We start from the raw sequence: 12246 nt of genomic DNA, 5'->3' as shown, positions 1-12246 counted from the left end.
GTCCACATACGTGTGGTCATGCTCTCTGCCACACCCTGATATCACCGCCCTTCCTGCCGACGAAGCCTTTCTTTGTACTGAGGCGCACATTCCCTCCAATTTAAGTGGGGCGAAAAAACCCACCATGACACCATAACGACTGGGAACATTGTTCAAACCATGCAACGTACGATGAACGTGGGGTATCACAACCACTTTACTTCCATCCGGCTTTTTCCTTTCCTTATCGGGGTTCCCACGAGATTTTACATACCTCATCAACTTGTTACCACAGCTCCAGAGCGCTGCCCTAAAGTAACATCGCGCCTATAGCCCCTTTAATTCACCTTCGAAGCTCTCATCCACAGTATGGTCGCAGGAGTGAGTTAAGGCTGAGCGCAACACAAAAAACACACTCCATTCTTTGATAATTTAGAATGTCCGGAGCGATAACTTTTGAGAGGTTTCTGAGATGGGTTTTGACAGAGACTTGTGATGTTGCTTATCCTCCTGACAACCCAGACAAGGCTTTGTAAAACCAGTAATTTTTTTAAATATATGACTTTGGGTACAGAGATACTTCTGATGTGATTGTTGATTTGCTAAGACATTTCGTTGGAAAGTTATGTGGCGTGTAACGTACTGCACACTAGGACCAAATAATAAATAAAACCATGAAACTTGATGTCATAGACAGTGTGTGTGTGTTGTGTGCGTATGTGTTGTGTGTCTCTGCTGTGTTCGGGTTTTGTGTATGTGTGTGTTTTGTGTGTATTTCTGTGTAGTGCCTGTTATGATGTGTGTGTAGTGTATGTATGTGTCGCGTTCGTGCGTACGTGTGCGCGTGTGCCTGTGTCTGTGCGTGTGCGTGTGTGTGCATATTTGTGTGCGCGTGCGCGCGTGCGTGCGTGTGTGTGTTCGTGGGCGTGTGTGCTAGTGTGCGTGCGTGCATGGGTGTGGGTGTACCTCGCTGTGACATAATTAGAAAGGCCTGTCTCAAACTGCCGTGCTTACAAACAACTGGGTTGACGAGCAAATAATTCCATTTGCTAAAGAGACAGTTTACTACAACAAAGGAAAGCAAACATATAAGTATGCACACCACAATCCCCGAGTCAATTGACTGAAACAGGACCTTCGATTACAAACACATCAAATGAATTGCGTAGAAGCAGCAAATGGGCGAAAGAGCGCAGCAAATGAATATGCATTTGTGGTATAGCAAATTAACATTTTATGTACACACACTCAAAAAGGTAGCTTTAATTTTAGATATATAATATAAAAAGTGGTACAATCAGTTCGTAAATGACACAAAGGAAGCAAAGGCCCACGAGAGCCTTGAGTATAACGCAAGAATAAAACAGGGAACAAGATCCTAATTGCAGCAAAAGAAATCCTCTGAGGTTTTTTTTAAAGCAAGCAAGTTACCGTGATGATTTGACAGCCGTAGGACAATTATTCCAAAATTTAAAAGCTCTAAAAGAAGAAGTCTTCTTACCGTAATGAGGTTGAACAGTTGGCAGTAAGAAATTGTTATTACTTGAAAACCTGGTTATGCGTTTACTGCGTAAAACAGTAACATCAGAGAGATCATAACGGGGTTTACAGTGTAATATGTTGTAAAAATCAATGCTAAATTATATTGAAACAGCCCATAATGGATAATATATTAGTCTGATGTAGACGTCCTGAGGCGGAGGAACGACCTGGACTAAATGTTGTAATGCGAATACTATGGTTTTGTATATGTTGAACAAATAAAACGTGAGAGGAGTAAGTGTTGCCCCATGAAACAATACCATAATGAAAATGGCTGTGTAGAAAAGCAAACTATAAAGACAACACGGCTTGGTGAGGAAAAAAGCGCCGCGCCTTGAATAAAGCTCGAATCCCAAAAGCTGTTTTTTACTTTAGATTGGAAAAGGGAGAACTAAATGTAAGGTGCGAGTCGAGGTGAATGCCAAGAAATGTAACGTGGTCGCAATATATGATAAATGTGGCCCAAAATGTAATTCGGAAAGAAAACCGATGGTATTCTGATGAAATCTAACGACCACAAATTTAGTTTTTTCTGGGTTAATATTTAATAGTTGACACGGCGCCATTTTACAACGTTGTTAAGTACTACATTCAAGTCAGCGGTAAGGCAAATTATGGAATTATTAGATAAAGAAATCGTTCTATCGTCCGCATACGAGACGCAGAGAGAAGAATTAAGACGATACGGAAGATCAATATTATACAATATGAAAAGTAAAGGACCGAGAATAGATCATTGAGGTACACTTTCATTACATGTTCTTGTTTCAGAAAAACTATCAGCCACGCATACGGTATATTGTCGTTTAAGTAAACAGTATTTCCAAATCGTTAGTGGCGGACGGGTTATGCCGTTAGCTTCTAATTTTTTAAACAAGATATTATGATTAATTGTATCGAATGCCTTTGTAATATCTAGAAAAACTGAACCCACAATATTTCAAGTGTCAATTGATTTTTTAATGAAGTCTGTTATTGAAAGGTTGGTGGAACGGTCAGAACGGAAATAGAATATACTTGGATTCAGGAGATAAAATTTACTGAGGTAGCTGTTCAGACGTTGGGAAACTATCTATTCAATTAGTTTACTAGGACAAGACAAAATAGAAATTGGGCGGTAATTAGATATTAATAGTCGGTCACCCCTTTTCAAAACAGAGATTATTTTAGCTTTGTTTAGAAACGATGGAAAAGTACCGAACAGATACAGGATTTCTTATATGGCTAAGTTTAGTTATGAATAAATAAGCAACTAACAACAAATGGCGAATAGAAATGTTATCGAGGCCTGGGCTAAGATGAAAAAGTACTAAACTTAAACACAAGGTTATTATATGGCTAATTGTAGTTATGATTAAATCAGCGACTAACTTCAAATGGCGAATAGAAATGTTCTCTAGGCCTGGGCTCCTATTTTTCAGCGTGCCAAGCGCGAGCACGTCTTCTTGTGTAACCGGAAACAAAACAAAAAAAAAGATGGGGAAGCACGGGGCAAAAAAAGTTGCGCATTCAAAGGCTGAGGCGTATTGTGATAAGCGGATGAAAAATATTCGCAAAAGCATTCACCAAAAATCATTATTCGGTAAGTATTGAGCTATTCAGTTCGTTTTTCAGAAGGCCAACCGGACAGGCCCTCAAACCCTCAAGGACTTTTCTTAGATTCTGAAATCTTTCAGGGGAAAGGAAGCTTAGCACAAAAGAAAAAAATCCCGGCCCATCTCCACTAACATAAAACCTGGTGTGGGGCGAAGCATGCAGTGTTTACGGGTATTCTTGGCACCTAGGTGTGTTTGCCAATGAAGATGAAACTGTTCGGGGGGTTGCAGGTGTACAGCTTTGTTGTAAACGTCTGTTGCCTTTGAAAAGCGACATCCCCGCTGAGAAGATCTCCTTTCATGTGCTGCCCAACGACGAACCTCGGCGAAGCACGTGGCTACGTTTTGTGAAATTTGCAAAAGGAGGAGTAAGAGAGCCAAAGGAAGTACGAGTGTGCTCGCTTCATTTCCGAGGAAGTTATTACGGCAGGAACCCTTACGTTAGCTCACTCCTGGGACATGCTGGCGTTCGTCGCCGACTTCGTCATGTCGCCGTGGCTCCTTTAAGGTATACTACTTGACGTGAACCGTACCCTCCCTACTACCATTCCACGGTCCGTAATCTATACTCATTCCTTATGAGTTGTGCGGCCATTATCAGCCCAAAAACTGAAAAAAATGTAGTCAATTTTGTGATTAGCCTATTAGGTCTTTATATGCGTTATACCTTAAAGTGACCGTCTGCTGGGTGCCAGGGCACTCTGGGATCGCAGGGAACAAGACCACAGATCAAATGGCCGCTGCTGCTGCCCTTAGTAGCACAGTTGACTTAACAACAGTACCATGCGCCAACATGAAGCCACACGTCAGAAAACAACTTCCAAAAACCTGGCAAACACACAGGAGTGAACAGAAATACAACAAACTACACGTAATAAAACCACCCTTGGGACCATACACCACTTATACACACAGCAGTAGCACAGAAGTTGTTTTTGCTAGGCTACGGATACACAGATGCAACACACTCGTATCTGCTCGCCGGGTCTTCAAGACCTCGGTGTAGCAAGTGCGGTGAGGCCTTATCTGTAGTTCACATACTCATTCAATGCAAAGCACTTCACACCACACGACGGAAACACTTCCCACAAGTGTACAGACCACGCACCCTGTTACACCCAGCCCATTTCTCTCGGACGATCCTATGTTTTCTGTCCAGTGTGCCTTTAAATTTCGGAGAAGCAAAATATTTAGACCCAATTTCATACCACACTTAATCAAAATCTGCCCTTCTACACCAGTCCTGCCTATTGTCGTTTACTGATTCTACTTTCGTTCTTGTTGAGTGCTTTTACTGTTTAGATCTTCATCCCTCATAATAACCACTGTTCTGGCGCTATTTGCCCCAGTAGGCCTTTCGCCATTAACATCCAACCATCATCTACCACACGACTGAAAGGTATCTTCAATAGAAAATAACGTTGTCCCAAACATTCTCCGCATGCCGAAATAAACAAACATAGACTAAGGGTGTATTGGGCAAGTGTATTTTTTGACGATTCCGTCCGAGCAGAAAACGATGAATCACACTGATCTCCGGTGCTGGGCCATCTGTGCTCACGTACTAGTTCTGACATGTTATTTCCGGGGACTGCTGACAGATAAATTAAATGCTTCAAACCCTTTATTAAGGTTGTCAAGGTACGTTCTATAAAATTCAGCTTGGATGGATTTTTAATTGCAGACAACCCAGGGAACATAAATTAACCAATTTTTGGGGCACGTGCGTCGTGCCCTCACAGCATATCTATTACGTTTGGACTTTGTAGCGTCGTGTAAAATAACTTTAACAAGAAAAAACAATGTTATGCGAGACAAACAAGTGCAACCAAATTTTATATGCAAGAAATTTTATATTCTCTAAAAATTGCAACACATTTTATACGCAAGAGAGCAGGTATTAGTAAGACATTTTGTGGCATTGTTTTGAAAGTTGTAGTTACATATTATTTTCTGTACGAGACTCGTTAAAATGGCTATTTTAAGCCACAACAGTATTAACTCATCTCAAAGTTAAAATTTGAAATGGGAATTGATAGATGGATACAGCAATAGTGACCACTGTATTGTTGTCTTACATCTTGAAGAAGGCATTCGCTCTTCCAGCCATAGCAGTTGCTCTTTCAAAAGTGACTAATCTGTCGTCTGAACCAAGTTTTTTAAGCGAATACGTGCAATAGTTCTTCATCTACTGAGCATGGGTTTCTTTTTATTTCGCAGTAGAATATATTTAAGAGACGTGTTTGCAAATAAGCAAGTTACACCATTTCGAATAAAACCTATGTTAAGCGTGTGACAGCCAGCTCCTTCTTTATAAGGTTAACTTTGAGTACTAGTTTTATTGATAGGTCAATGGTAAATATCTTGAAATATTGCTGCTGCGAAGGATCACCTTGAATACAACAATATTTTGAGGTACAGAGGCAGAGTTGTGCGATCACGTACAAATTTTGTCCGGAAATGTGCACATCGTACGTGCCAGGCTTTTTTTGCTAAGACTCATGTCGCACCTTCTTACTTCTTATCACAAATCGAAATATTTAGAGCATTTATTTGCCGCCAAAGAGAGCAGAACGCTTTGAGAATTGCTACTTGCTGTTTGTAAAGCGCAAAAATTGCAGTCGCAACAGCCATATTTCGCACCACTTTTTGTTCTTGCCAGATAAGGCTGACTACCTCGACTAGTGTAGAAATGGTCGCTTCCGAAGAGCTCAACATCTCCATGTTCCAGGCCCTGCGGAATGTTTTGGTAATTGTAAAAACCTTTCACATCTCTTGTGCAATCTGCGGTAAACTTTAAATTATGCCGTTTAATACATTCGTTTTTGAAGCCATCACCTAGAGTTATACTACTTCATTTTGAGAGGTCGGGGGGAAACCTGCTTTCCCTGGATGTTTACGGGTAAATAAAGTTCATTTGCAAGGACGTTTGCGCTCTTCGTGAACAAGCTGTCAAGCCAACTTTTTTTAAGGAAGACTCTGCTCTTACACCCGCATCCCACACGGGGCTCGCGTGTACGTGAAATGAAGACTACCCTGCCAACTGACAATAGAAACACGGAAACAGTACCAAGCGATAATATTGTGAGAAATCCTGTGCTTTCACTGTTTCTTAAAATATTGCTTCGGTTACTTTAGCTCGGCGCACTGCATCCGTATGAACTCGGTATTTTCCTGATTCCCTATATACTGAACGTTTCAGGAAGGAGCTCACTGTCACAGCGCAGTTTAAACAAGACAAGGATGTCCGAAGGCAGTACGAGGACTGAACTTCACTAAATCATTTTGTAGAACCAAGACAAAAATATACCCAACATAGCTACACCAACAATCAGTTCAACAAAAAAAATTCACCGCTCACCCCGCTCTGTGAAGCTGCTGTTTTAATAAACCTGACAGCGTTCGGGTGTGTGAATGCGATGCTTTCCGTCGAGTGTGTTTCGCACTATCATGTCTATTGCCAGTCATTCAGTCACCAGTTTGTCACACGCCATGCAGGTTGAGCAGAAACGACAATCGCGAAAGTCTTTTAGGAACGTGGCTTACGCGCTTTGAAATGTTCCAAATTATCACCTTGGAGCCGCAGGGGCTAGGAAGCACGCTCGGCCTGACCATATGCGCAGGGCCGTAACCAGAATTTTTTTCAGATGGACGGGTGATTAGAAGGGAGGAGATCTGACAAAAGGAGAACTAAGGCTCGTTCACGCGTTGCGTTAAAAAACGTTCCGAGGGGGTTGAAACCCCGCACTCCCCTCTGGCTACGTCCCTGGATACGCGTCGTAGGTTCTAGTCAACGCACAAAATGAAAAAAATTCCCTCGCACTTCCCCGAGGGGGAGAATGTGTAAGTGCGAATGCACGGTTGCATTCGCACTGAAAAGAAAGATGCATTTATTCACAGACACCTATTTGTGTTGTCGTTGTACTTGATTGCTAGAAGGATCGCTTTGTGGTCCGTGAAATGGACCGTCAAAGGGTCCTGGAGGACGGTGCGGACTTGGCAGTTTCTCGCAAAGGCCAGGTCGATGAAACCGCCCTTGATGGTGGTGGGCGAGTCGAGGGGTACGCACGACATGGAGTGCGTGGCGTGCATGTAGTCGACCAACCACTCTCCATCCTTGCGGACGTCGACGTTGAAGTCGCCGACCAAGACTACGGGATCCGAGTGTTTGGAACGCGCGCAGACGCTCTCCATGGCCGCGTCCACGTACTGGAGGACCGCTTCGCGCGAGAGGTTGGGGGAAGCGTTTTACATAGCAAGCGTTTTACATAGTTATCTCAGCTTTGAAATTTCGTGTAAGTACTCCTCTAGGCGGGTGCATTAGCCCTTCTCACGCCCGATTCCTGGTCAATCCCTCACGTGGGTATGTGCCATCAGGAGGCGCCCAACACCCGCAGTCACTGAGCGGAGAGAGGAGGAGGAGAGTAGCGCGCGCCCATCTCCCCCCGTTGCTAGGGAAGACGAGGAGGAAGACGAGGAGCGCGCGCACCTGCAGCTGTTGCTATGCGGACTACGGCGGCGGACGATTCAGGCTCGCTTAAGAAGTGCATTCGCACTTAAAACTATTGGTCGTATTCTCTTCACAAACTTGGTCCAGTGAAGAGAATACTTAGTTTTTAGAGACATCGCGAATAATTCGCCATGGCAGCGAAGAAAAAGTGCCTTCTTCAAGATGTAAGAGAGGAATCCGGTGGCCACCATTGCAGTCTCGAGCTATCAATTGCCATTTCTAAATTTTACATGTATAGGTGCCGCTACCGTTGTGGTTTAAAAGAACCATCCTAACGACTCTTGTACAGTAACTAATATATAACTACAACTTCCAAACAATGCCACAAAATTTCACACTAAAACCGGCTCTCGTGCATATAGAATTTTTTGGAAATTTCGTCTTCAGTACAAAAAAAGGTGCCAGTTCTACTTCTGCATTTCGCCTCACATTGTTTTTTTCAGTTCAAGTTATCGTTCCATGACGCTACAAAGTTCAAACGTAATAGATATCCTGTGAGGGCACGACGCACGTGCTCCAAAAATTCGCTATTTTCTGTTCCCTCGGCTCTCTGAAATTAAAAATCCATCCCAGCTCAATTTTATAGAAAGGTATCTTGACAACCTTATTAAATGTTGTGAAGCATTTAATCGATCTGTCAGTACTTGCCGCAAAATGAGATTTCAGAACTAGTACGTGTGCCCAGATGGTCCAGCAGCGGAGCTCAGTGTAATTCATTGTTTTCTGCTCGTACAGAACCGTACAAAAATCCGCTTGCCCAATATACCCTTAGTCCCAGTTTTTTTTTATTTCGGCGTGGCCAGAATGATTGGGACAACGCTATTTTTTTATTCATGGGACCATTTAAGGCCATGGTATGGCATAGAGTAAGGCGGAACACAGCAATTACAAAGTGAAGGGAGAACAAAAAAGCAAAAACAGAAATAGAAAGTGTACAAGAATGCAGAAAATAACACAAAAGGAGACAAAATGCAGCAACGCTATGAAAAAGAAAACAAAAAAACCGGAGTTGATGAACACCAAATGAAGCAAGAAATCATGTTATCAAAACTGCGGTATGTGTGTAGGTATATATGCAAATAAGAAAATTTCATAAAAACACGCTAAGCCTACATGGGCAGTTAAGTGATAGCACATATTGTCAAAAGCCAGAAACAAATTAGAATGACAATTGCGGAAAAATTGAAGCTGTGAGAAAGATTACGGGGCGTAATAATAAGACACGAGACGTCGAAAAGTTTCAGAAGATAAAACAGATGCGATTTCGTCGGGGAGGTCATTCCGGAAGCGAATGGCACCTGGGAGGGCAGATGAATTGAAAGAACTTGTGTAACCATTAATGTGTGATAAGGAGCTGTACAGTTTACGTGGCGTGGTAAATTGGGGCCGAAGATTGAACGGGGATAGAGTCATGGGGTAAACATTCTTATGAAATAGGCATAGAAGTAACGAAGAGCGACGTGTATGGAGGCATTGCATAGTGTTCCTTTTTTATCTTGGTAGTGCTTCAGTTCAGCTGTAATTACAAGATACGAAACCGGCAGCACGGGTTTGAATCGATTCGGTCTAGTCAATAAAACAGCTTTGATGCGGAGGCATTTAGAAGAAGCAAATTCTAGTTGAGTGAAAACGAATGATAGAAAAACAAGCTACCGAAGAGTAGGCGATGAATCACGGAAGTTGCTTCGCAAACAACCGAGTGAGCGGGATGCTTTCACGCCAAAGCTAATTATGTGCATTGACCAAGATAAACTGCCAGTGAAAATGACGCCTAGATCGTACTGCGGCGAGGTTCGCATTAGAGCGTTATCTTTCAAAGTATACGAAAAATTGGAGTTGAACTGTTTGCGGCTAAAAGTCCTGAGTTGACATTTATCCAAATTTCCTTACATGAGCCCGGTATCACGTCAAGTTGAAATTACATAGAGATGTTTTTAAAGGCCAGGTGGCCGCCAGATATAGTAATTTTTTCGTAAATGATGTAACCATCAGCAAATACTCTCAGGATTGATGTTAGAATACTTCCCGAGTCATTGATGAATATTAGAAAGAGCAGAGAACCTGAAAAGCTCCCTTTTGGCACCCCAGATGCTACGTCCAGAAGTGTAAAAGAAACATTGCTGACCACAGCTAAGTGCTGATGAAACATGACGAAGTAGCAAAGACAAGAGAATGTTTGGGAGTTTAGGCAAAGATATGACAATTCGGATATTACACGTCAAGGGGCTACACGGTCCAATGCCTTCGCAAATTTAGAAAGACACAACTCGTTTTAAAGCTATTGTCCATGTTTAGTTGAAGATCAAATGTGATTTCATACAAGTCGGTGTCGCATGATGAACCCTTCCTATAGCCATGTTGGTTAGCGTCGAAGAAATGGTTTGATTCAAGATGGGTGAAAATGTGTGATGCAATTATATGTCAGAGCATTTTGCAGTATACGTAGCTTAAAGAAGTGGGGAGAAAGTTGTTAGGCGTGTCCTTCTTGCCACCTGACTAACAGGTATTATCCTAATTTTCTAATCAGATGGTAACTGACCCAACACTAAAGATTGGCGGAAGGGATGGTATAGGTATTTAGTTGCCTGCATAGCGCTTCCTTTCTGTACTTGAATTATTGTCAATTCTGGAGTGTTTATAGGGTATGCAATGGCAGCAACTGTTATTTCTATAGATTGCATATATGCTCAATCGCGTTCATGGACATTACAAATGTTAGAATAACTTTGTAGCATAAATATGCAAGTGAAAAACCTGCTGAACACACTGGGGCACTCCGAATAGTGTACCGGAGCAAGTTGAGTTGGGAACAAAAATACTTATCAAACATGAAAATAACACCAACAAAACATTGCTACTGCCCACACAAGAGTAGCAAGCTTGTGCTTTGTATTGTTGGGTTCCTATGTCACCATTTTGAGTTGGCAATATCTCTTGAAGAATATTGAAGAAATAGTCGGGAATATGGAATTAGTTTTGTGGATAATAGGTCTAAACTGTGCAATGCGTGACAATAATGCCGACTCTAGAAGTGTAGTAAATGAATCCTACTGGGAACGGCTTCAAAAAATCTGCAATGTTTGCGTAGCAGTCCCGTGATGGGACGCGTGGTGTTTGCTTACGTTTGATTATAAGGTAGAAATTTGAGCACAAACCAAGGAAGTTGTCCGCGTCCTCAGTCAATCGAGGCGTGGAAAGATTCGAAAGCTTTGCGAATAGTCACACTTTTATCAAGTTTACTTTAAAAGCTGTGAACACACAGTAAGATGGAGTCTTGGTTTATATGTAGACCCGTATGCATGTCGACCCGTATTGTTCGGCTGTCGGGCGTTTTCAATTCTGCAGTTTTCCTGCGTAGGTATTTAGTTATATTATATTGCTACTTGGCGACAAGGCAAAGCTCAGACGAGCAATGGATAAAAACGATAATTGATCTATTGCCACTGCTTACACGGCGGCTATCACAGTGCCGCTGTCGGTTGCACGCACTTTTCTTTTTCGTCCTCGATATTGAGAGCAAAGTGGTATGTATCAATAGCCTCATAGTTGTCCTCGCGTGACATTACTCTCGGCTGAATGGACCGTACCGGTCGCAGCCGCCACAGTCACGACGGAGTAGAGGTTCGCATATACATTGCCGATCTGCATATGCAATGCAGATAAAATTTGTAGAAAAAGTGTCGAGCTGAAGGCAGCACGCTCAGTCTAAGCACTATATATGTGGTGCCTGCACAAACGCGTGTCTAAAGGAGCACATGTTTATTATATCGTTAGTATTTGGGTACTTGTGATCTTCTAGCAGTTTTTATTATCTGTTTAGTATATGTGTCTTTGTCTTCTTCTAGCGTGTATTAAGGCTTGGGTAATCGTCTTTGTTAACCTAGACATTAGTTATGAGCGGAACATACCATCATAGAAATCGAAATGATACTTGCGTAATTTCCATGCTACCACTGCTCATTTAGTACTAAAACGCATCTCTAACACGCATTACTTATGTGAAAGGCTGCAAAAGTTTAGCAAGGTAGTTTTGTTGATTTCTGCATTCAAAGTGTAGCGTCGTGGTTCAGTGTTTTAGGTGTTCCCGGCTTGCCTCCCATTTCGGAGGCTCTAGGTTGTGTCGAACTCAGCAAGGTGTAGCAAATATATTGACACAGTAAAAAAGTGCAGGACGATGAAACCGACACGAGCCGGAACACGGTGACCGAGACAGCGTAGTCTGTGGGGTAGCGAACGCCTCCTCTGACGAACGAACTTTCGGAAAAAATTTACATAAGTTACGAGTACAGCGTTCTCAATTATCATATGCAAGTTTTTGCTCCAGTAAAATTTTACTGTTGTGTTATGTATAAGTTGACACAGAGTGGCGGCAGTGCCAAGGATGATGCGTACTTATTGTGACCGATGTACGGGCCCTGGACAGAGTGTTGGTCGCTATACTATTCCTGACAGCCGCTGTACTCCTGCCGCTATCCGTAATGGTCCAACGGAGCAACACGAGCCAAAATAAATTTGGGAAAGCTTTTCGGCACAGGCAACAAAAACTTCTATAAGGAGTCACACCGGTATCCTGGCGTGAGAATGAGCGGTAGCTGGCGCAGCCACGCAACCAGAATTTTC

The sequence above is a fragment of the Haemaphysalis longicornis genome, unplaced genomic scaffold, assembly GCF_048455015.1.
Source record: "Haemaphysalis longicornis isolate Haplotype H1 unplaced genomic scaffold, Haemaphysalis longicornis Haplotype H1 scaffold_10, whole genome shotgun sequence".
NCBI lineage: Eukaryota > Metazoa > Arthropoda > Arachnida > Ixodida > Ixodidae > Haemaphysalis > Haemaphysalis longicornis.
The sequence above is the reverse complement of the archived record's forward strand: the minus strand, read 5'-3'. Positions refer to the sequence as shown.